Source organism: Mus musculus, chromosome 5 (assembly GCF_000001635.26).
Source record: "Mus musculus strain C57BL/6J chromosome 5, GRCm38.p6 C57BL/6J".
Lineage (NCBI taxonomy): Eukaryota > Metazoa > Chordata > Mammalia > Rodentia > Muridae > Mus > Mus musculus.
This window is the reverse complement of record NC_000071.6, coordinates 12,668,619-12,691,524: the sequence shown is the minus strand read 5'-3', so window position 1 is coordinate 12,691,524 and position 22,906 is coordinate 12,668,619. Positions and strand designations below refer to the sequence as shown.

Here is a 22,906-nt window from a genome sequence, read left to right as displayed (position 1 = left end):
CACCAAGCAAGCAAGAAGTTGGTATTTGCATTTGGAGCAGCATCCTTTGATTTTAGTTTACTTTGGTAAATATTAAATTTAATGTTTACTGAAGTACTCCATTCACATGAAAAAGACACAAGATACGAGCTAAAGAACTTTAGGACTAAAGATTAAGGAAAAGGATTTGGTATAGAGTCTATACTGTTCCATAGGTCACATTAGTGCATACATGAAGGGTTTTCATAGATCAGATCAAGAAGAACACCTGTTTGCTTAGCAAGTATACAGGGTGCAGTAAAAGAAAACATAAGACAAATGGAAGTATTCAAGAAACAACTTGAATCTTAAATAAAGTATAGGTAGTTAATAAGTAGGGGCAAGCTAAATAATGGGAGAACATATGCTGAAGCACAGAGGGTACAAAGTGGAAGTGTGTGTAATAGGAAGAACATCCTGCTTAATGTCTTCATGGAGATGCTGAAATGGAGAGTGCTCTCTGAAAATATGGGTGCAATAATAATGATTGTTGATTTGGTTCCACAGTTAACTTTCAGTACCTTACACAACATTCCTTCTTGCCTAGGAAATGCAGTAGTGGGGAAATGTGCAGACACATCACCATCTGACAAAGACAAGACATTTAATGAACATGCAACCAAAAATGTGACCGAATCCACCTACCAGGATTGGTGGCTAAGTTGGGAAATGAAAATATGAAAGAATCACAAAAAAAGTAAGCTTACAAAAAACTAAATATATATCAAGTATATGAGAAAAATCAGAAATGATTTTTACATTTGTTAATATTAGATTTGTATCCCTATCACATCCAGGAGTTCAGAAAGGATCTCAAAGCCAAATCTTAGCATTATTTTATTTGTATTTTGAAAAGAAAATTTTTGCTTATTTTTGAGAAAGGATTGCATTGTGATAACAAGCAATGGATGTTAAAGAACATAGTCAAATGGCTTTGCTGATATGCTACGACATTGTTGCTATAGACTTGATATTACTGGGTGCCTGTTAAGATGAATCTGAAGATGTCTGTGAGGGAGACTTAGCAACATGGCTTCTAACCATGTATAGTTGAATCAAAGTAAGGGGCGCATCTCCAAGATTCCTAGGCTGGTGGTTGAAAAGCTTGTCATCATACTTGGGTATCGATTGCTCTTCTCCTTCATGAAGCATTATGAATTTGACAACCATATATCCCTTTGTTTTGTTATCTGTGAAATGGAGTAATAATCTTACCTGTCCAAAATGATTCCTATGGAACTTGCTTATCAAATCGGTTTAGAGGTCCAGCAAAGTGTTGCGTCCTTAGTGGGAGGAAGCCATGTAAAACTGTAATTATGGGAGTCAGAAGTAAAGTGGGGGCTATGAAACACAGATCTTCAAAACCATTTGGATATGGATAATGATGGAATAGCTTCATAAAAGGGAGGACTTAAGATGAATGGCTGGCATGGAGTTCATAGAACTTCCAGCCAAATAAAATGCCATGGAACATAGGCTTTCATATATAGGCAAATTACGTATAGGCAGAGAAACTTAAGTTATGTTTACCATAGAAGGAAAAACAGAAGTGTAAAAAATAGTGGTTGGCCACCCATATCCAATTCTTAATAACAGGGTAGAAATAGCTCAATAAAATGTTTTAGTTTCTAATAAAGCAGCCTCTTTTTAATGGTCTGCCTCAGACCTGAACACCTGCATGGAATAAAACCACTGGCAATGTTTTCAAGAACTTGATGATAAAGTAATAGGGAAAAATTTTTAGAAGGTTAATTCTATCAAAGCTTTTAAATGTTGGTTCTTCATTTAATTTACAGAAATGTAAAAAGGCTAAAATATATAATACATCAATTCACGTGAGGTTTCAATACAAGGAAGATTAATCATTTATTCTGAGAAAAGGTAAGATGAAGTGAAGATTCTGATACTCTTACTGAAGGTAAAGGTAATGAATGAAGCTCTCATCTGAGATGACATGGAACCCACAGTTCTGATTTTCACCATATAGGTAGAAAAAACACATCTCCCTTTGTTCCTTGGCCTTTGTAGAATACAAGATCTTGATACTCTATACGGCCTGGTGGTAGTTAAACTAGCATATGAACAGCGGCATATTCCAATATACTACATGAGATTGGGCAAGGACGGGTGCATAAACAAGGACTACCATGTATGGAGAAGTCAAAGACTTTTAGACAGAGAAAATAGCGAAACTTTAGTCATTTCTGCTTCACTTATTTTTTTTCTTCAGCAATAAGTATAAGCCAGGCAATGATAGCTGTGAGCATGGAAATCTAAACCAAATAAGATTGGATCCAGAGTCTAACTATTACTAGGTTTGTAAACCTGTGCCAATCAATCCCATGGGAAACAAACACCAAGACTGAAATTTATTACCAGGTGGCTCTCAGAAGTTTTCTCAAAATATCAGAAGGAAGAGAGAAAGAATGGGACCAGTAAGAAATAGCACAGGTATGTGGTGATATGATTGCAGTGGAGTTAGTGGGACACATTTCAGACTGCCATGCAGAAAACTCAAGTTGGGCAAACATTTAGCAAAGACCTTCAAACTAACTTCAATATCCAAGAAGCCCCTATATGCTGTTGCAGTAAATCTCCTCCCAAATAAGCCCCAGCAGATGAAAGCACAACACAGTTAATATGATTACATTTTGTGCACCTAGATTGGGCAAATCTACTGTTACATTACCATCTTCCACATCTATGAGGCTCCTTAGAACTTGTGGTTTTTGCAGACCATGTGCTTTCTGCTCAGATTTTCTTCTTCTTCCTCCTCTGCCTTCTCTCCCTCTTCCATTTTCTCCTTCTCTTTCCCACCTTCTGCTCCACCTTCCCTTTTATCAGCCCAATCATCAGCTCTCCTTTATTTTACAAATTAAGGTGGGAAGGAGGTTTACAGGAAATCATCTGAGTGCTGACTCATTCCTTGTTCACAACCACTCAGAGGAGAATGGAATTAACATCAAATATAATTAGCCCAAGGGCTATCCACAACAATATGTCCCAAGGATATGTTGCTGTCTTATTCAGTCAAGAACTGAGAGTATCATGAAGAACACAAAAGCAAGTGGGGATTTCAAAGACCGCAAGTGGAAGTTATTGACAAAATAAAGCTTTCCTTAGCTGGAGATCTGAGACTATGGTGCACATGCTCAGGGTTACCATGGTTTTATAAACACGATTGTGCTTTGAACCAGTAGAATAAACCATATCCTACGTATCTGAATCTGTTCCTTACAGGTAAGTATATGAAATGACAATTATCCGAAAGACTTTTCAGCACACATTTCCTGACATTACAAAAGTAATTTCAATTTATCTTAGGCTGAGCATAAACCAAAGTATTATATTTTAAGTTGCAGCATATGTAAGCTATCTGAAAGCTTTGCATAATTCTCACAAAGTGAGAAAATAAGAATAAATAATTTCCTATCTATTATAGGATAATAATAAGAGAAATACAGAAACTATGTATTTCAGAGCATTTCTAGTGTAATATGCAAATTTATCACTGTAGCAAATTATGAATGACCTGTCATGGGTCAGTATAAGAGGCCCAGAAAAGCTTCAGTGAAGAAAAAGGAACCTGACAATTTTAAAGCCACATGTGACTTTAAAAATACAAATACAGAAGAAATCATAAAATTCTTCCACAGACAACACCCTCATATTTAATGGTTGGAGAGTCATCTTTTCTGGTAGTAATTACTTTCCTTTATAAGACTTTACATTTAGAAAGTCAGTTCAGGATCACTAAAAGCCCTGCAGGCTCCTGACATTTCAGTTATTAGTACTATTTCAGTGATGTGGTGATCCAACAAAAAAGATCAGCACTATCCTCAAATTTTGTGAAATGTTAATAATAATCTATGGGAGAAGAAAATCAATAGTTGAGTAGTGCCCTACATTTTGGTTTAAACTAATGCAGTAAGAAGAGCCAGTTACCTACTGACCAAGACACCAGCCTTTTCATAATATCAGGACCAGATTATAAGCAAATGGAAAAGTGACTGGTTCCTTGCTTTCAGAAAGAGCGCTGTTCTACAGTGGAGACTTCCGAACAACCACAAGTCAGAAACAATATCTCACAAAATGACTAACTAGGAAAATGCATTCTTCAGTAGTAAATTATTTGTAAGTTAATATGGGACAAACTTCTGGTTTGTCATCTTCCAAGTAGCATTGACAATCTAATCAGTCCCCCCCCACACACACACACTCACAAGCATACACAGGCACACACACACACACACACACTCATAGGCATACTCAGGCACACACACACAATGGTACTACCAGTTTCACTCACAGCTCCATAATTTTTCTAGAAATATATAACATGATAAATGTACGGAAAAAAAGAGGTAACTTCGGTATTTTGAAATAAAGTATTACATCAGATAGAAATACAGTACTAACATAGTAATTTTTGGTTACTAGAATACTTTACAAAGACAGCATATTGTTTTATGTCATAGAACAAAACTTAACAGTAATATTAATGAAAATGCTCCAATTTTGGCAAAATGTAAATAGAATTTAAAAGTGATGTTTTTATTTCAAAGGGAAACTATTAGTAATAACTTTGATGAAAAAATGTGCAATTTGGAAAATAAAGTTTTCGGTTTTTTTTTTTTTGTTTTTTTTTTAGTTTTTGGTTTTTCAATACAGGGTTTCTCTGTATAGCCCTGGCTGTCCTGGAACTCACTCTGTAGAAAGTAAAGTCATAAATTATTCTTCAGAGCTTCCATAGTTCAAATAAATGTGAACACTCATTGACAATGTGTATCCAAAAACTTACTGTAGCATTAAAATAGCCAGCCATTCAGAAGGTTCTTAGGAACTAGAAATGCTTACAGAACCATTATTCAAGGGAAAAATCAACATGCTATAGAAAGTGATATTTTAGAAAATAGCTTATGAATATTAAAATAAGTGTACACAGCAGCTTTCTTTGTCATACATAGAGGTAATCTTAACTCCTCAGTCAACCTTGTTGCTGCCACCCAAACCCTGCGCAATTTTTAGAGGAAAAAAAATTAATGGATTCTTCATGGTTGAAAATTCTATAACAGGGGAAGCAGGATTTTAAATCTGACTCTTTAGATGAATGGACTATAGGAAATCATGTCTAATCTTTAGAATTAAGTGCATTATATTGGAGGTCTTTGAGACAAGGACCAATTTGAACTTAAAAAGGTATGTGAAGTTCCTAACGTAGAAGCAGGCATGGACGGTTACCACTTCCACCTCGCTTTAGAAAAAATATAAAACACACGTTTGTAGATGTTAGAGCCGGCAGCTCCCTTGCAGTACGTTTGATTCTGACTTTACTAGATCTTAGCTGCGATCGATCGGCGAAATCCACATCTGATTTTTATGCTAAGCACATCTGATGTGAGTAGCTGAGAAGCAAGTATGCTCATTTTTTTTTTACAAGTCTTTACAAATGGAAAAGAAGCATTATGCCAAGGTTTCTACAAGCTTCTCACAGTATAAAATCAGTGTTATTTGAATCGCAGAAGCATCCTCAAAAAGAGTTTTTCACTCTAGTCCTCACAACAGTTTATTATAAATGTTTTAGGAAATGCAAATTACACTTGTGCGTGAAAAACAGAACATTTCCCAGGACTTCAGATTCTAATAATCAAGCATGTACACAATAGAACAAATTATGGCAATAATTAGATTGACAACAATAATTAAGAAGCACATGCCTATTCTTTGGCCTCATTAATTGTGACTACAACCAACAATTTGGGGACATAATGAAATAGAAATCCACAAAAAAACAAAAACAAACAAACAAAAAAAACCTCTGTTCTTAATCATTCTAAATAGTATACAAAACCAACTTATAGACTTGCCAAGCTTTCTTTAATAATACACTTTTAGAGATATCAGAAAGGTTGATATGTATGTATGTATGTATATGACTGTGGTATCATGCAATATATTATCCAGTGCACACCATTGGAAAATTAAACTTCTGTATATCATTGTTTGGGGCCTTTAAAAAGATGTGTTTTTAGTTTAGAAACTAAGAATTACAAGGAACATGGAAAAATGAAGGTATTGTGGAGTGGCAAGTCATTGTAGATGGAAAAAAGAGAATTTGTTGAGCTCTAGAAAAGAGAGTGATTCATACTTAATGGTTAAGACAATGCGGATGACATTAGCTGAAATACCTAACAGAGCCGGGAGATAACCTCTAGACACCATATCCAGATGTTAGGCACTCAACCTGGTTGAGGGATGGAGCCACCCACCCTTCACAAAATTTTAACCCAGAATTCCTCCTGTCTAAAGGAAATGCTGGGGAAAGGGGTAGAGCAGGACTGAGGGAGGGGGCATCCAAGGACTGCCCCACCTGGGGGTCTATCCCTTGTGCAGCCACCAAACCCAAACACTTGCGGATGCTGGGAAGAGCTTGCTGACTGGAACCAGACATAGATGTCTCCTGAGAGGCTCTGTCAGAGCCTTATAGATGCAGATATGGATGTTTGCTGAGCACAGCAACACCAGTGGAGGAGTTGGGGAAAGGACTGAAGGAGCTGAAGGGGATTGCAACCCCATGGGAAGAACAACAATATCAACCAACCAGAAACCCCAGAACTCCCAGGGACTAAACCACCAACCAATGAATACACATGGAGGGAGCCATGGCTTCAGTTGTAAATGTGGTAGAGGATAGCTTTGTCTGGCATCAGTGGGTGGGGAAGCCCTGATCCCGTGAAGGCTTGATGCCCCAGTGTAGGGGAATGATAGGGTGGTGGGGATGGAGTGAGAGGATTGGGGAGCACCCTTGTGGAGGTAGGGGTGGGAGTGGAGTGGGAGATTTTCAGGAGGAAAATGAGGGGGATAACATTTGCAATGTAAATATACAAAGTAATCAAAAAATAAAGAAAATTTTAAGAAAAGAAAAGAAATACAAATCACATTCACTACTGCTGTTTTTCCAAACCCTACAACTTTGTGTATGCTGGCTCGTGGATGTTTAAAATAAAGAACATTACATACCAAAGAAATAAAAAAAAAATTAAAAAAAGAACAACTGGTGATGTGCATAGGCACCTGCTTTCAAAGTACATGATCATAACCTGTGGACAAATTAGATTTAAATGTCCATCAAGACAGCACGCTCAGCCAGGCGTGGTGGCGCATGCCTTTAATCCCAGCACTCAGGAGGCAGAGGCAGGCGGATTTCTGAGTTCGAGGCCAGCCTGGTCTACAAAGTGAGTTCCAGGACAGCTAGGGCTATACAGAGAAACCCTGTCTCAGGAAAAAAAAAAAAAAGACAGCAGACTCTGGAATATGCACAGTTAAGGTAAATGATCTTAATGAAGTTAAAAAGAAAAAGAAAAAGTAAAAGAAAACACCCTCATTTAACCACAATAAGCTTTGACTTAGTTATAAGTCATTTGCTATATCCATTATATATGATAAAAAACAAAAACAAAAACAAAACTGTGTAAGACCTAGGAAAAGGCACTTTTTATTCTTTCCAAGGTGATTAGGAAAAACTTTTGGCATCCACTTGACTGTTTAAAGTGGATACTCAAAACACTTAAGTTCACTGCAATAGCTACAGGAGTGGGTCTCCATTAAATCCCTCCCCTCAGAGCTCAAGGAAACCCACAGAGAAATCAGGCTTGGAAAGACAGAAGCACAAAGAAGACCAAGAAAACCAGATCTTCTAAATCAACTGAGAAAAGCTCATGTAAATTCACAGTGACTCTAGCAGCAAGCACAGGGCCTGCCCAGGTCTCTTCTGGGTCCCCTGCATGTATGCTAGAGTTTTCAGTTTATGCTTACGGGATTCCTGAATGTAATCAAGTGGGTTTCTGATTCTTTTGCCTTCTCTTAGAGCTCCTTTAATTTCCCGTTGGCTTATCTCCTCCAACTTCGATATGATGATGTTTGTGTTATTTTATTATATGTTACGGTATTGTTACCTCTTAGAAGTGTGTTCTTTTCTAGTGAAAGACATAAAGGGATGGATTTTAAAGGGAAAGAAGGTGAAAAGGAACCGAGGGAAACAGAGAGAAGCAAGACTGAATTATTTTTATAAAGAAAAAAGAAAAAGAAGACAATTTTGAATTATTGTGATAATTATTCTGCAGTTGTTATACTATTTAAGTACATGAATATATTTTCACTGTAATACATACAGTATTTAAAATACCTAACTAAAAAGTAAAACAAAATAAATAAACTTTTATGTTCCCCTTCAATTTTCTCATAACTATAGAGAAAGTAATTTATCAAAGTCTTATTTCTGGAGCAGGTATTGTATCATATATTAAGTGACTTTTTTACATTGCTTTCATAATTGATTCTTGTTTTACAATTATCTTCAACTAGATATTCAACAGTTATGTCTAATTCAGAAAGATTTATTTTTATTGAACAATAAATGGTCCATGAAATCAGCCAGATTCCTTGGCCTATTTTAAAGGCTGTTGGATAAGTTCTACTTAATCCCTATAAAATAAATAAAATAAAATTCCATCCTCTAAATGCTAAGTTGTATTGGCCAGAATAACAAGTGACAATAGATGAGGTAGTAGAAACATGTGCATGAGGGAGAAATGTTAATTAGAAAGCAGTCACTACGATTTGATGCAAACCTAGATGTCTGCATGTTTTAAACACAATAAGTGAACAATGCACATCACGGCAAATGATGAAACTCTTTCTTTCTTTAACTGTAACAATCAGTGAATTATTCCATACCAATAATGATTAATGCGCTGTGTGTATGTGTGTGTGTGTGTGTGTATGCTCACTTGAGTCAAATTCTATTTCCACATGTGCAAAGTCTATGTCCATATTTTGTACAATAGACATATGTTTAGTAGGTTTTTTCCACATTAAGTTGTAGGTGTCTTTCATTTCTTTAAACAATAGGACAAAAGTGAATTGTTTGTATTTTAATAATTATGTCTACATACATCTCCTGTCTATCATTTAAAAGTGAATCAAGTGTACCCTTTTCCCTTTATTATTTGTAAAACTTCATGTTTATCAATAAAAAACACGTTATCATTATTCTTATCTATAGAAAGTTACCATAAAATTATGAACAGGATAGCATTTCTGACCGTTTAAGCAAATTACTTGTTTTAATTATATCCAATCTAACCAGCACCCCCAGAGCTCGTGTCTCTAGCTGCATATGTAGCAGAAGATGGCCTAGTTGGCCTTCACTGGGAAGAGAAGCCCCTTGGTATTGCAAACTTTATATGCCCAGTATAGAGGAATGCCAGGGCCAAGAAGCGGGAATGGGTGGGTAAGGGAGGAAGGCGGAGGGAGGGAATAGGGAACTTTCGGGATAGCATTTGAAATGTATATAAAGAAAATATCTAATAAAAAATAAATTAAAAATAAATAAATAAATATATCCAGAAATTTCTAAAACCACATAAAATTACATAACATAAAGTCATAGATGTTTCATTTCTCAAAGATCAAGTAGCATCTATGACATGTGATACAATGCAGAGTGTGCTGTTCCAGTGACATTCCCTCCATAGTCTCAAGACAGCATAATTATTTCTTCACTGAAATTGTATTTAGAGCAGACTCTTTTTGCGCCTGTTCATAGTCAGTATCTGCTTCTAGATTTTCATGTGTGAAATTGATAACAAAAATTATGAAGGGGATAGAAATATTTTATGGCTCATTATTTTTAAAAAATTAAATCATTTGGTTTGTGAACTCTGGATTAACTATGACTGACTACTCAGGAGCTCACCACTTTTGTTCTTTTCAAGTGATCTGAGAAAAATGATTTGCTACTAGCCTGCCCTAACATGCAAGCATTCTTATAGAGTGTAGAGAACTGACATGTTGACCACTCCAGTTGTTTCATCTGTAGCCTAAGAACACATTGTGAAGTCAGTCTATACTTCCTCAATTCTTTTCAGAGTCACTGTATATGAAAAATATAGAAAGCCATTTCAGGTTGTGAATGGAATGATCATGTACAAACATTAGAAAAATTTAGATACCAATTTGGGGAGTGATGTTTCAGAATTAACTTCGAAAGGCGACATATCTGTTCTCAGAACTGAGATGGGAGTTGCATGTGTGACCTTAACACAACAAATGCATTCAGTGTGTGAATAAATGATAGAATACTTATTTAGAAACATTCAAAGTAGATTTCTGTGGGAATACAATAGTATAGGCATATAAAATGGTAGAGGATAAAACAAAGACAGAAATGTCACCACTTGTATTTGTAAACTTGATATGTATTAAAAATAGCTTTTCAACTTAGCAACGAAATGATGCTATGTAAATTATTCTGAGTCAAGCAGCCATAATTTCTGAAATAAAGGAGGTCTGGAAAAGAGCGGAAACACGAAATGCAAATGTACTAAAAAGAAAAAGAATAAAGAACATAAAGTTATTATTTATGAATTTTTCAGAAAATAAAGCTTTTGTAATAAGAGAGCCTAGATGCCCTAAAGAGATGGATGAATCTGACAACTTTAAAATCAAAATTATCCACAAAAAATAGTGTCTCCAAGGTTACAATGGAAACAATAGTGTTCAAGCCATTTTCTAGAGAGTAGTTAGGTAACTGGACATTCATGTAGCATCTAAACATAATTGAACACATTACTGTCAACTTATAGAGAGTAACACTGTTCATCGCATTGCAGAATTGCCTGGTCATCACGTTAATGCAGTGGTTAAACTTGTTATCAGTAAAGCAGGTCCAGGCACACATAATGAGCTTGCTAGAGCACCATCATAGGAAGTCCCTAAAATCAGAAAGTAGAAAAAAAAATCAGTCCTTCCCAATTGCAGGTCTATGTTTACAGTTGAACAAAATGAAATACATAAAGAAATGTATGATACCATATTTGAATGAAACACTATATTAAAGAAAGTGATCATTCCCCAGGAAAAGCAGCCTTTAAAATGAAAACCAACAGAGGTGGAGAGATGGCTCTATGGTTAAAAGTAGTGGAAAAAAGTTTCGTTTCCAGAACTTATTCTTGGTGACTCACGACTTTTTGAAATTCCAACTCTAGGGGATCAAAGGCCTCAGGCCACCAAGGGGATATAGACACATATTCCTACCTAGTCATACACAATATACATATTAAAATAGACTAACCAAAACTCCAGGACCAGGCATGAGGAACCTTGTTTATGAGTTGTTCATCAGAGTAATCCATGTGACCCAACTCCCAAAATAATATAGGGTTTTGTTGTTGTTGTTGTTGTTTCTGGATGTGTCTGAAAGTCCCTATTACTGAAAAAAAAAATCACACACATTGGATACTGGATTTGGGATATCTAAGCTGATCTGAATGCCTCCTTTCTGTAGTCTTTATATCACCAGCAGCACTATGCAAGTTGTCATGTGAGATAAGAATCAATAATGCTACACAGCTGTGATGCCTATGAACCAGAATAATGACCAACACAGTAAGAGATCCATGGAAGTGCAATAGGGGAACTCCTATATGAAGGTAGCAAGTAGCTATCTTATCTTACTTAAGTCCTGCTTCACATGTAGGAAAACTGTTTAGACCTAGTAGATAATCTATCCTAGAGGAAAGGCCAATACTACCACATGATTAGACCAGCATAATTCTTGACAACATTCTAAAAATTCTATTTATAACCACAGTTAAGTGAAGTTCTCACCTGTCATCAATGAACCTTATCTTCTCATCAAACAGAAGCCATATCATAAAACTGCAAAATGTCAAAATTCACAGACCAACTGATCATGTGATGCCAAGTCCCAGCTAACGCATCTAAAACCCAAAGCCGTGTATGTAGATCAGGGTCGGGAGCCTAAGAGCCCCGCTTTTCTCTGATCACAACGGTACCCTGTCCTGTTTGTTATCCCCGATCCTGGCATTTCAAGTCTCTGCTAGGCTAGGACCTTCCTCTCTCATTGAGGCCAGATAAGAGAGCCAAGCTAGAGCAACATATTCCACATATAGGAAACTGCTTTTGAGATACCCTTGTTCCACTTGTTAGGAACACACATGAAGACCATGCTGAAAATCTGCCACATATGTGCAGGGAGGCCTAGGTCCAGCCCATGTATGATTTTTGGTTGGTGGTTCAGTTTCTGAGAGTCCCAAAGGTACAGGTTAGTTGACTCTTTCTGTCTTCCTGTGGAGGTCTTATCCTCTTCAGGGCCTGAAATCTTTCCTCCTATTCCTCCATAGAGTTCTCAAGCTCCATCTACTGTTTGACTATGGGTGTCTGCATTGGTCTTAGTCAACTGCTGGGTGGTGTTACTCAGAGGACAGCCACGCTAGATTCCTGTCTGCAAGCATAACAGAATATCATTAATAGTGTCAGAGACTGGTGCTTATCCAAGGGATGGGTCTCAAGTTGGGCCAGTTATTAGTTGGCCATTCTCTCAATCTCTGCTCCATCCCCCGGGACTTCACTTCTTGTAGGCAGGATAAACTTTGGGTTTTGTGCTTGGGTTGGTGTCTCTATCTTTCCACTGGGGTTCTTGACTGGCTACAGGAGGTGGCCTCTTCAGGTTCAGCATCTCCAATGTAGTGAATCACAGCTCAGATCACCCCCATTGATTCTGGGGTTTCTCCCTTATTCCATGTCACTGTCTCATGCCCCTCACCTCCTTGTCACCATCAGCTACAGATTTCCATGGCCATCTAGCCATTTCTTCTGTCCTTGCCCTTACCTGATCCTGAATCCCCAGTTCTCCTCCAGATCTCCCCCTACTTTCCCTTCCCTCCTTCCATCTGCCTGTTATGACGATTCCATTTCCCATTCTAAGTGAGATTCAAATTCTTCAACTGGGATTTCCTTCTTATTTAATTTCTTTGGGTCTATAAACTGTAACGTGGTACCTGTATTTTATGGCTAATATCCATACATACCATGTACATATCATGAATATCCTTTGGAACTGGGTTACCTCACTCAGGATGATATTCTCAAGTTCCATCCATTTCTCTGAATAATTCATGATGTCTTGTGTAGATGTACCACATTTCCTTTATCCAGTCTTCAGTTGAGGTACAACTGGGTTGTTTTCAGTTTCTGGGTATTATAAATAAAGCTGCTATGAACATAGTTGAGGAAGTGTCCTTGTGGGATGTTGGGGGAATTTCAAGAGTCTCTGTCCCTAACCACTGGCAGCTAGATTGTACTGGCAGCTAGGGACAAATTGTCATTCTCAGACATTAGCACCTAATTGGTTATCCATAACATATGCTTACCTCTGTTGTCAAATACACACAAGCAATACTCGGTGGACTCAGCAGGTTCTATTTACATATTTATGAATGTATGCATATATGTAGCAATAATAACTAAAAGTGACCATGATTGTCACTGGGGAAGGACAGGAGAAATGGGAGAGAATGGGGTATTGGAACACGAGAATGACTGGAGGTAATGACACAGGACTGGCTAGAGGGAGGTAAGGAGGGAATGATACAATTATATTTTAATTCAAATGTTTTTTTAATCTTTTAAAAATATTTTTAAAGTATCATTTTGTTTGAAATAAAAAAAAATGAAAAGATAACCCAACAGAAAGTTAAACATTGGAAGTTTATAAATAAACCGAATAGCATTAACATGTAATAAGATCAGTTATTAATGAAAAGTAGCAGGCTGCCAAACACGTCATTCTGCTCCTACCTATCTGTGGATTGATTATATGTGTTTACAGAAGCTGTGGGGATTGGTACATTCTTCATTAGTACGAATGTATCTGTGTAGTCATCTTAGAGAATTTTTATGTTACTTTCTTATGTATCTTTCTATAATAAAAATATAGACATCTTACAGTAATAGAAAGCATTTCATAATATTTGAAATCAAATTCCTTGGTTCTTATGTGTTAAGAGTACACTTGAACAAAGTTTTTCTTCCTGCATTATTTGTATGAAGAAATGGAAATATATCCTTCACAGGTGACTTCTTCAAACTTCCTGAATCACAATATATACTTGTACATACTTTTATATAAGAGCAGCAAGTGTAAAAATATGCTCAAAATGCCATATCAGACACATCTGTAATTTAAATGTTTGGAAATGTGAAGTAGAAAAATTGCCTTGAGTGAGCAGCCAAGGCTAAATACCTAGGACCACAGCAGACAGGGCTACACACAAAAACTATGTCAAACAAATAAACATTCAAAAGGTCTAAACATGTTTTATAGCATACTTTACTCGCAAACTGCCTGAATATAATAAATGCAACAGACTTTGGCCTTTTTTTCCCTCTTCATTCTTGTTTCTTCTCCATTCTAGGCTAAGTATCAGAGTAGATTCTGGGGCAGATAAGTTTCTTTATATATTTAACAACTGCCTGACTTCTCTGAACTTCTTGATTATGTATACAAGTTTATCTTCTTGTTAGATATAGTGAGTTTGTCCTAATGAATATTTAAATCCTAGTTATTAATATTATGCCCACATATTTAATAACAACCATTCATAAAAGTAGAGCTCCTGACACCCATAAAACCCAATTGACACCTTTTGATGGGGGCTGTTTTGAAAGGAGCTATAAAGAACACGGTGGTACTTCACAGCTGTGGCCAGTCATGTGTGTCCGAGCACAGGACTGCTATTGCCACTAAAGCAATTTTCTCCAGCTGTTTTCATTTATCCTTCTGATACCTTTCAAATACCTTGTTCACAAAACATCCTGGACCAAGCACTGAGATTTCCAGTTTGGTTTTATTAGAACACTGTAAAAGTGTGTAGTATTTTGCTAGGACATGGTTCTTAAAAGATAATATTTGTAGGAAAATTACTTAATCGTTTCCTGTCTAAAAGTTTGTTTGCAACAATTTTAATCTTGTGTGGTCACAACCATTCACTATGTGTCAGACATTTAGATCAAAGAGAATCCTCTTTATCCATGCCTCTGCTCACAAGTAAAAATGTAAGATTATACAGGGACCACTTTGAACTTTAAACTCTAACCAGAGTGAAACATATGATAGAATTATTACAACTATTTTTATTTGTTAAACAAAATCTCTCCTCAAATTAATTTCCTTCCTGAAATATTTATGAGTTATGTGGGTGTTTCCAATGCTCCTCAATACAATGCTTCAATGACAGTGGAGAATTAAAAATAAGCACACTCATATAACTGTGAATGTACACACATACATACTCATGGATGCACAACTGCATGTGCATAAATGATCATCCACACAGACAAACATGCACATAGGCAAATATGCATGCTCACTTATAGGAGTAGCACTCTGACTATTAGATTATGTTCCTCAGGTACTTAAAAAAAACAAAACAAAAACAAAAAAAAGAAAAACAGATATCCAAGATGTTCAAGTGTCTGAATGAACACTCCTCTGCCTTTATTCTCATTTTCCCTGTGGATGTGTTTTGCAGCTGTAGCTGCTCCAAGGCAACTGAATCTGGAGAGAATTATTAAAGAACCCCAAGAAGAAAAGGTGCATGGAGACAGATTCTTTCTGTTTTGAATTAATAGGAAAACTACCAGAGGAAGATTTCTTCCACCTGTATCTATGGCCAAGTCATTTATTCCAATATGGAAATCATTTGAACTGATGTACATGCATAGAACAAGCAAAAGTAAATTATATTCTGACGATGTAACTTAAACAAGCCATCCTAGTTTACTCACTGGAAATATCTGAGCAGCAACACACAGAGAAGCATCACTGTCACCCTTGGCTTCTACTTCGGGCTTTGTTTACCATTTGTGCCATGCTCTGTTTTCTTTTTTCTCTTAATTTAATGCATTAGGGCATTTATCATGTTGTTTTGTTCTTTCAATTTGTTCACTGGGTGGAAGAGTTAATGCCTGTTTTGTGTTTCTACATATAATATTCCTCCTAAAATTTGATAAGTAAAGTACGGTGCCTGTTGTTGAAATACCATTGATATACTAGTCCGAAATTCTCCTCTTTAGACTCAATATTTGCCTTTCCTTCCTACATGTGCCCCCAATGCCATGCGCATAGTGACATCTTAAAGAGAATTCCACTAAAAAAGTATCAATATCTCATACTCCATGTCCGTTGCTTGTCTACTCATTCTACAGTACAATCTTAATGTAAAGACATGTATGTATTTAGATTTCCAAGAAATGTCCTGTAAGCTTGGATTATTTATCTTCTAATATAACAAATGAAAACCTTTTTTCAAACTTGATTTGAAAATATATCATATGTGCTTTAAACATGCATGTCATTCACAGAATTGCATAGTTAAAAAATGAGAAGGCGAGGAAATAATTGCAGTTAATTCCATTAACTGAATTTAAATTATTTTATTACTAAAATTATTTATTTTAGTCATGATAATCAGAACATAGAATCCTTCAAGAGAAGAAAAGTCAAACATCATCTCAGATTGGCATTTGTATATAAGATTCCCCTAGGTCTTTATAAAATTACCACAAAAAAAAAGAACACACACACACACACACACAAAAAACCAACATGAATGTTGTTTTGTCAAAATGTGAGGGAGAAAATAAGAAAGTCACACAATAGGTGCAAAACAGGATGATAAGCTTTATCAAAGTTCTAAATTCCAATTTCCCAGCAACATTCTAACATTATGTGAAAATATGTGGCCTCTGGGCATCTCCTTTGTGTAGCAGGCTGTGTGCTACCTAGTCTCCAATAATCACTCCTGTTCCCTGGGCCTAGGAAATTAAGTTGCATATAGGCCTCTTTAGCACAGAATCAGTCCCAATCCTATTTTACAGAAAGCTTGGCATACGTTGTGTTTAATATATTTAAGGTTACATGTTTAAACCGCAAATTCTTATTCCCACACTAGAACTAGTAAAACTCTAGCAAATTATGATTATTATACTTTAAGAAAACTCTAAAAGGGGGCTGGAGAGATGGCTCAGAGGTTAAGAGCACCAACTGCTCTTCCAGAGGTCCAGAGCTCAATTCCCAACAAACACATGGTGGCTCACAACCATCTGTAATGGGACCTGATTCCCTCTTCTGCTGTGTCTGAGGACAGTGACAGTGTACTCACATAAAATAAATAAGTAAATCTAAAAAAAATAAAATAAAAATTCGCAAGAGGCAAGTGCGGTGGCCACATCCTTAGGCATGTCATATTAGGAATCACGGTATATATGCCAGATTCAACAGCTCCTTAGGGGAAGAAGCAAAGTACATGGCCCTGTTCAAACAATCTTTGTTCTCTCCAGACACATGATCTACTGGCAATAAAACACTTACTACCATAAATTGACTTTCTTCAGTGCGACCTGTCCAAAAACAAGTAGTTGCTATTTTATGTTACTAAATAGTGGGAGATCCTGTTATGCCAAACACAATTTGTTTTCTAGACATGGATTCTTTTCATGCAAAAATCTATAAAGATGAGGAAGTAAGCAGACACTGGAGATTATAGTAATATGGGAAGCATCGGGGTCTTTGGTCGAAGGCATCTTGGAGTGTATAGAAAAGCTACTCAAAGATGAAGAAAATACCAAATACTTTCAAGGAAAGAATTACAGGAACATGTACTCATGCCTCAATGATTTGCATGCACTTTGACTCCAAGTGAAGTACTTCTGTTTTCCTTTGTTAGTTAATTATTAGTCCTGGTGACAAGATTCCATATGAGAATCACTAAGATGTTACAAATGTGTGAACTGGAAGAGGCTTTGAAGGAGCTTTCATCCAAGCTTCTACTGAGCACACCCTTGTTAATAAGTTTTACAAGATTCCTACCGTTCATGCATATCCTGCAAGCCTGGTCCACCTCATCTTCACATCCTCTCGGCATTATTTATGAGTCAGGCTATTGTTTTTTGATCCATGGTGATTAATAGATTTCTAAATGATGAAAACTTGGAAAGACTGCTGTTCTCTAAAATTGTTAGTTTTTTTTTTCTTCCTCTGTGCTTTAAAGACAGGGTTTCTTTGTGTATCCCTGGCTCTCATGGAACTCACTCTGTAGACCAGGCTGGCCTTGAACTCACAGAGATCCACCTGCTTCAGCCTCCTGAGGGCTGGGATTAAAGGCATGTCCCACTACTGCCTAGTTAAGATTATTTGCATGAAACTCAAGAAGAACAAAGACCAAAGTGTCGACACTTTGTCCCTTCTTAGAATTGGGAACAAAACACCCATGGAAGGAGTTACAGAGACAAAGTTTGGAGCTGAGATGAAAGGATGGACCATGTAGAGACTGCCATATCCAGGGATCCACCCCATAATCAGCATCCAAACGCTGACACCATTGCATACACAAACAAGATTTTGCTGAAAGGACCCTGATATAGCTGTCTTTGTGAGGCTATGCCGGGGTCTAGCAAACACAGAAGTGGATGATCACAGTCAGCTATTGGATGGATCACAGGGCCCTCAATGGAGGAGCTAGAGAAAGTATCCAAGGAGCTAAAGTGGTCTGCAACCCTATAGGTGGAACAACAATATAAACTAACCAGTATCCCCCAGAGCTCGTGTCTCTAGCTGCATATGTATCAGAAGATGGCCTAGTCTGCCATCAGTGGAAAGAGAGGCCCATTGGTCTTGCAAACTTTATATGCCTCAGTACAGGGGAACGCCAGGGCCGAGAAGTGGAAGTGCGAGGGGGAGTGGGGAGCGGGGAGCGGGGCTGGAGGGTATGGAGGACTTTTGGGAAAGCACTGGAAATGTAAATGAAGAAAATACCTAATAAAAAATGCAAAAAAAAGAAATGTAAAAGACATGCTAAAATTCACAGTGTATCTTATAATGCCCCAAATTAAAAATATGTATTAAAAGATCCTTTATAGGCATCAAAGTTGCATAGCAAAGTTTATCATCCAAAGCACAAACTATAGTATGAGTAGGACTATGAGAAAAATAATAACTCACCTATCATCTTCTTTTAGTCCTCCTTTATTTATTCTGGTTTTTATATTGTTGTCTGTATTCCTTCAATTTTTTGTTCATCCTCATCCTCATACAAAATCCAACCTAACCGCTGAAAGGTGATACTTATCAATATGGAATTATGAAAATAGAGAGAGCAGGCATAACTATTCATGATGATAAAAGCAGTTCAGTTCAGCTGATGCCATATGAGCTCTCTAATTCTGAATTTTCTATCCCAAGTCAAACTGCACATAACTGCATTTGATTCATTATGAAACCCACCAGTTCTTCTCTGAGCCACAGGAGAATTTCCTTAGGAATAGAGGATGAGACTCGCAGTAAACAGTCATTACATATCCCACACTCCCTTTTATTTCATTATAGAATTTAAACCAACAAATGAAAAATGTCTAAGTTTCCCTCTTTACTCCCAAATAACAATCTTCTCTAGCAGTGATACCACACTGCTTTTGAGATAATTACATCTGAGTATTTTATGGTACCTACAGTATCTAAGGAAAAGAGTCTAAATGGAGTACGTATTATTTCACAAAATCAGGTCACATTATCACAAAGTGATAATAATTCTGAAATTTATTAGGTTTACACATTAGCTTACACTTAGGAAAACTCCCACTTGGAGGTAAAATTAATCATAGGAAATTAAATTATATTAATTAGGGTTAGCATGCTAATATGGTTATACCCATAAGAAAAGATACACTTCTGAGAAAAACACTTGTGTGTTTGAGGGACTAACATAAAAATATTCCCACATGCACATATACTAAAATTAAAACCATTTATATAGCCTCTATTTTATTATGAATTATTAAAGCTCTAGAAACATTGATATCCAGAACTATTATGAAATTTTAAAAATATTCATAAAGTGGCTAAAGACATACAGTGACCAGATATCTATGTCACATGTAACTTTGTGGCAGGCAAACAGACAGAGCTAATATAAAATATCTATTTCAATCTAGTAAGAGTTTGTATAACTAAAATGAAACTTCTTTTAATCACATTTATATTATTATTTCTACCAACCTAGATCTCAAGACAGCCTAATCATTCTCCTCCAGTATTCTGTTCTTCACATTTTAGTGGGCAGTCTATTTTATTTAGTCAATCTTTCCTTATTTCTTTATGATATTTAATAACAAATTGAATTATCAGATCCCCACCCATGTGAGTCCTGTACACACTCTATCCAACTGAACAACAAGAAGAAGAGCGGATTGCATTTGTACATGGAAAAATATTTCAGATCACAGTCTCATCTACATTCCATAAGTCTTAGTAGAGTTAAGGCATCATTTCAGAGATTGAAGTACTTTCTCTCCTGTCTAGTTACCTATTCCCCTAGTGTTTACAAAAGCATACTCTGATAATCATCACTGTTCCAAAGTATTGAATTAAAAGCATTCATTTTATAAACTAATAATGCTGTAAAATGTCTTTTCTTTACATTTTCAAGACAGAAATGTAACCTTTTCTTAGTTCACTTGAAGTGTCATAAGCAAAGACTACATATTGGGAGATTTATACCCAAGTCTTTTATCTCATCCATCTGAAGGTTGGGTCAGGTACCATACATAATGCCAAAGCTTTGCTGTCTCTTAAATTACAATTCACCGCCTTTTACACAGTTCCTTTTTGAAAATATCCCCACACTGGAAAAGGCAAACTCAAACCTTCCACAACACCCATCCCAATGGTGAAAATTCTGTCTTTATACCATAATAATCTCCTAGAGATCCCATATCCCATTACAACTACTCACAGAGTTGAATTTATGTGTGGATTTGGGCATGAAATAATGCCACATGAGCTTTCCTTGATACTTGGGGACGGGTCCATATGGCATTGTTCTTGGTTCCCAGTATAACGTAAAAGGGAATCGTACAGTGTCCGGATTCCTTGATGTCCTGCAGATGAAGGAGGAGAATATTCTCAAATTCCTTGCTGCAGGAACCCACTTAGGTGGCACCAACCCTGACTTTCAGATGGAACAGTACATCTACAAAAGGAAATGTAACAGTATGTACATCATAAATCTGAAGAGGACCTGGGAGAAACTGTTGCTCACAGCTTGAGCTATTGCTGCCATTGAGAACCCTGCTGACCGACGTCATCTCCTCCAGGAACACTGGCCAGCAAGCTGTGCTGAAGTTTGCTGCTACCACAGGAGCCACTCCAATTGCTGGCCGCTTCACACCTGAGACCTGCACTAACCAGATACTAGCAGCTTTCAGGAACCCATGGCTTCTAGCGGTGACTGATCCCAGGGCTGACGACTGTGGGGCATTGGGCTATACAAAGACAGTCTGGTCTCCAGGAGAGCTGAGGTCTGAACCCCAGAGTGGTGATAATTCACCTACATGGCACAGTAGGTGTTCCCCATGCTCCTGGAACACTGGCTCCTGTTGAAGTTATGCCCCCTCAGCCCCCACAAGAGAGGTATGGTTAGTAGTCACATAGGCAATGTCCCAAGCCTCTGACCTTCAGGCTAGACTTCTCCCCAGTTACCTAGCAACAGAAAAGATAGCATCATACTTTAAGAGGGGCTGTTTGACCCCTCCTCGCTCTCATTCATCTTGCTCTTACTCCCCTTACTCTCCTCTGTCCTCTCCTCTCTCTTCTTCTCTCTCACTCTTCCTCTCTAGCCTTTCTTCTCTCTCCTCCTTTCCCCTTTGTCTCCTCTTGGCCATGTCCAGTCTCTCTCTCTCTCTCTCTCTCTCTCTCTCTCTCTCTCTCTCTCTCTCTCTTTCCACCTGCATTTCTATAATAAAGCTCTAAAACCATAGACTGTTCATCAAAACCTGCTGTGCTTACTCTCGCCTGGTTGGGAACCTCTCTCCCTTAGCCCTCTCTTCCATAACCCTGGGGCTACAGGGTGTTGCCCCAGGGCCCCTGGTATCAGAGGCTGCCCCTTCCCCCCCTCCCCCCACCGAGTGGGGTTAGTGGTTTAGATGCCCACTCGGGCCAAGTGGAAAGCATCTGGCAGCTCTCCCGTGTCTGCCAGCCCAGAGTGTAGGAGGAACTCTGTCCAGATGTCAGCTATCCTCCCTTCCCCTTTCTCCTCCTGCCCTCTTTTAGTTCCCACAGACCACCAAGCCCTCACAGAGGTCTCTTATGTCAGTCAACCTGCCCACCATTGCTTTCTGTAACACAGATTCTCCCCTGTGCTATGTGGACATTGCCATCCCATGCAACAACAAGGGTCCTCACTCAGTGGGTCTGACGTGGTGGGTGCTGGCCTGGGAAGTACGCTGCATGTGAGGTACTATCTCCCATGAGCACCTATGGGAGGTTATGCCTGATCTTTTATGGAGATCCAGAGGAGATTGAGAAGGAGGAGATGGCTGTAGATGAGAAGGCTGTGACCAAGGAGGAATTCCAGGATGAATGTACCACACCAGCTCCTGAGTTCACTGCTACTCAACCTGAGGTGGCTGACTGGTCTGAGGAGGTGTAGTACTCTCCCTGCCCATCCAGCAGTTCCCAAAGGAAGACTGGAGCGTGCAGCCAGCCACTGAGGACTGGTCAGCAGCTTCCACAGTGCAGGCCACTGACTGGGTTGGAGCCAGTACTGAGTGGTCCTGAGCTGCTCTGCAGACATCTGAGCAAAGGAGTAAAAGGTGGAAGGAAAACAAAGTTCCTAAAAGCTATAATAATAATAATAATAATAATAATAATAATATAATTGTAATGTCAGGTGAGTTCTGTTCTTTTCTGTCTATAGTTTATCTACCTGCCTCTCTATCTACCTATCTGTAACCTCCTTCAGCCTAGGCAGGCTGGTTCAGACCATAAGTCACTGAGGCTGGGCTACCTGCTGTGCTGCTTCTCATCACTCTCCTTTGATGTGATACTGCCTGCCAACTGCCCTGAGGCCGAACCAGTTCTCCAAGATTTTCCCGAGTTAAGAGTTAACTACAAACTGGAAATTTGGCGAGATTCTGTTTAAAGGCTGTTCTGACAACTTCACATCTCTACATCAAGAAACTTGGTGTG

At 37.8% G+C, this 22,906-nt stretch overlaps 1 pseudogene; it reads left to right on the top strand.

Annotated features, from left to right (window-relative positions):
• The first annotated feature begins 17,366 nt into the window (after positions 1–17,366).
• On the top strand, positions 17,367–22,495 carry Gm42580 (annotated as a pseudogene).
• The last annotated feature ends 411 nt before the right edge of the window (positions 22,496–22,906 follow it).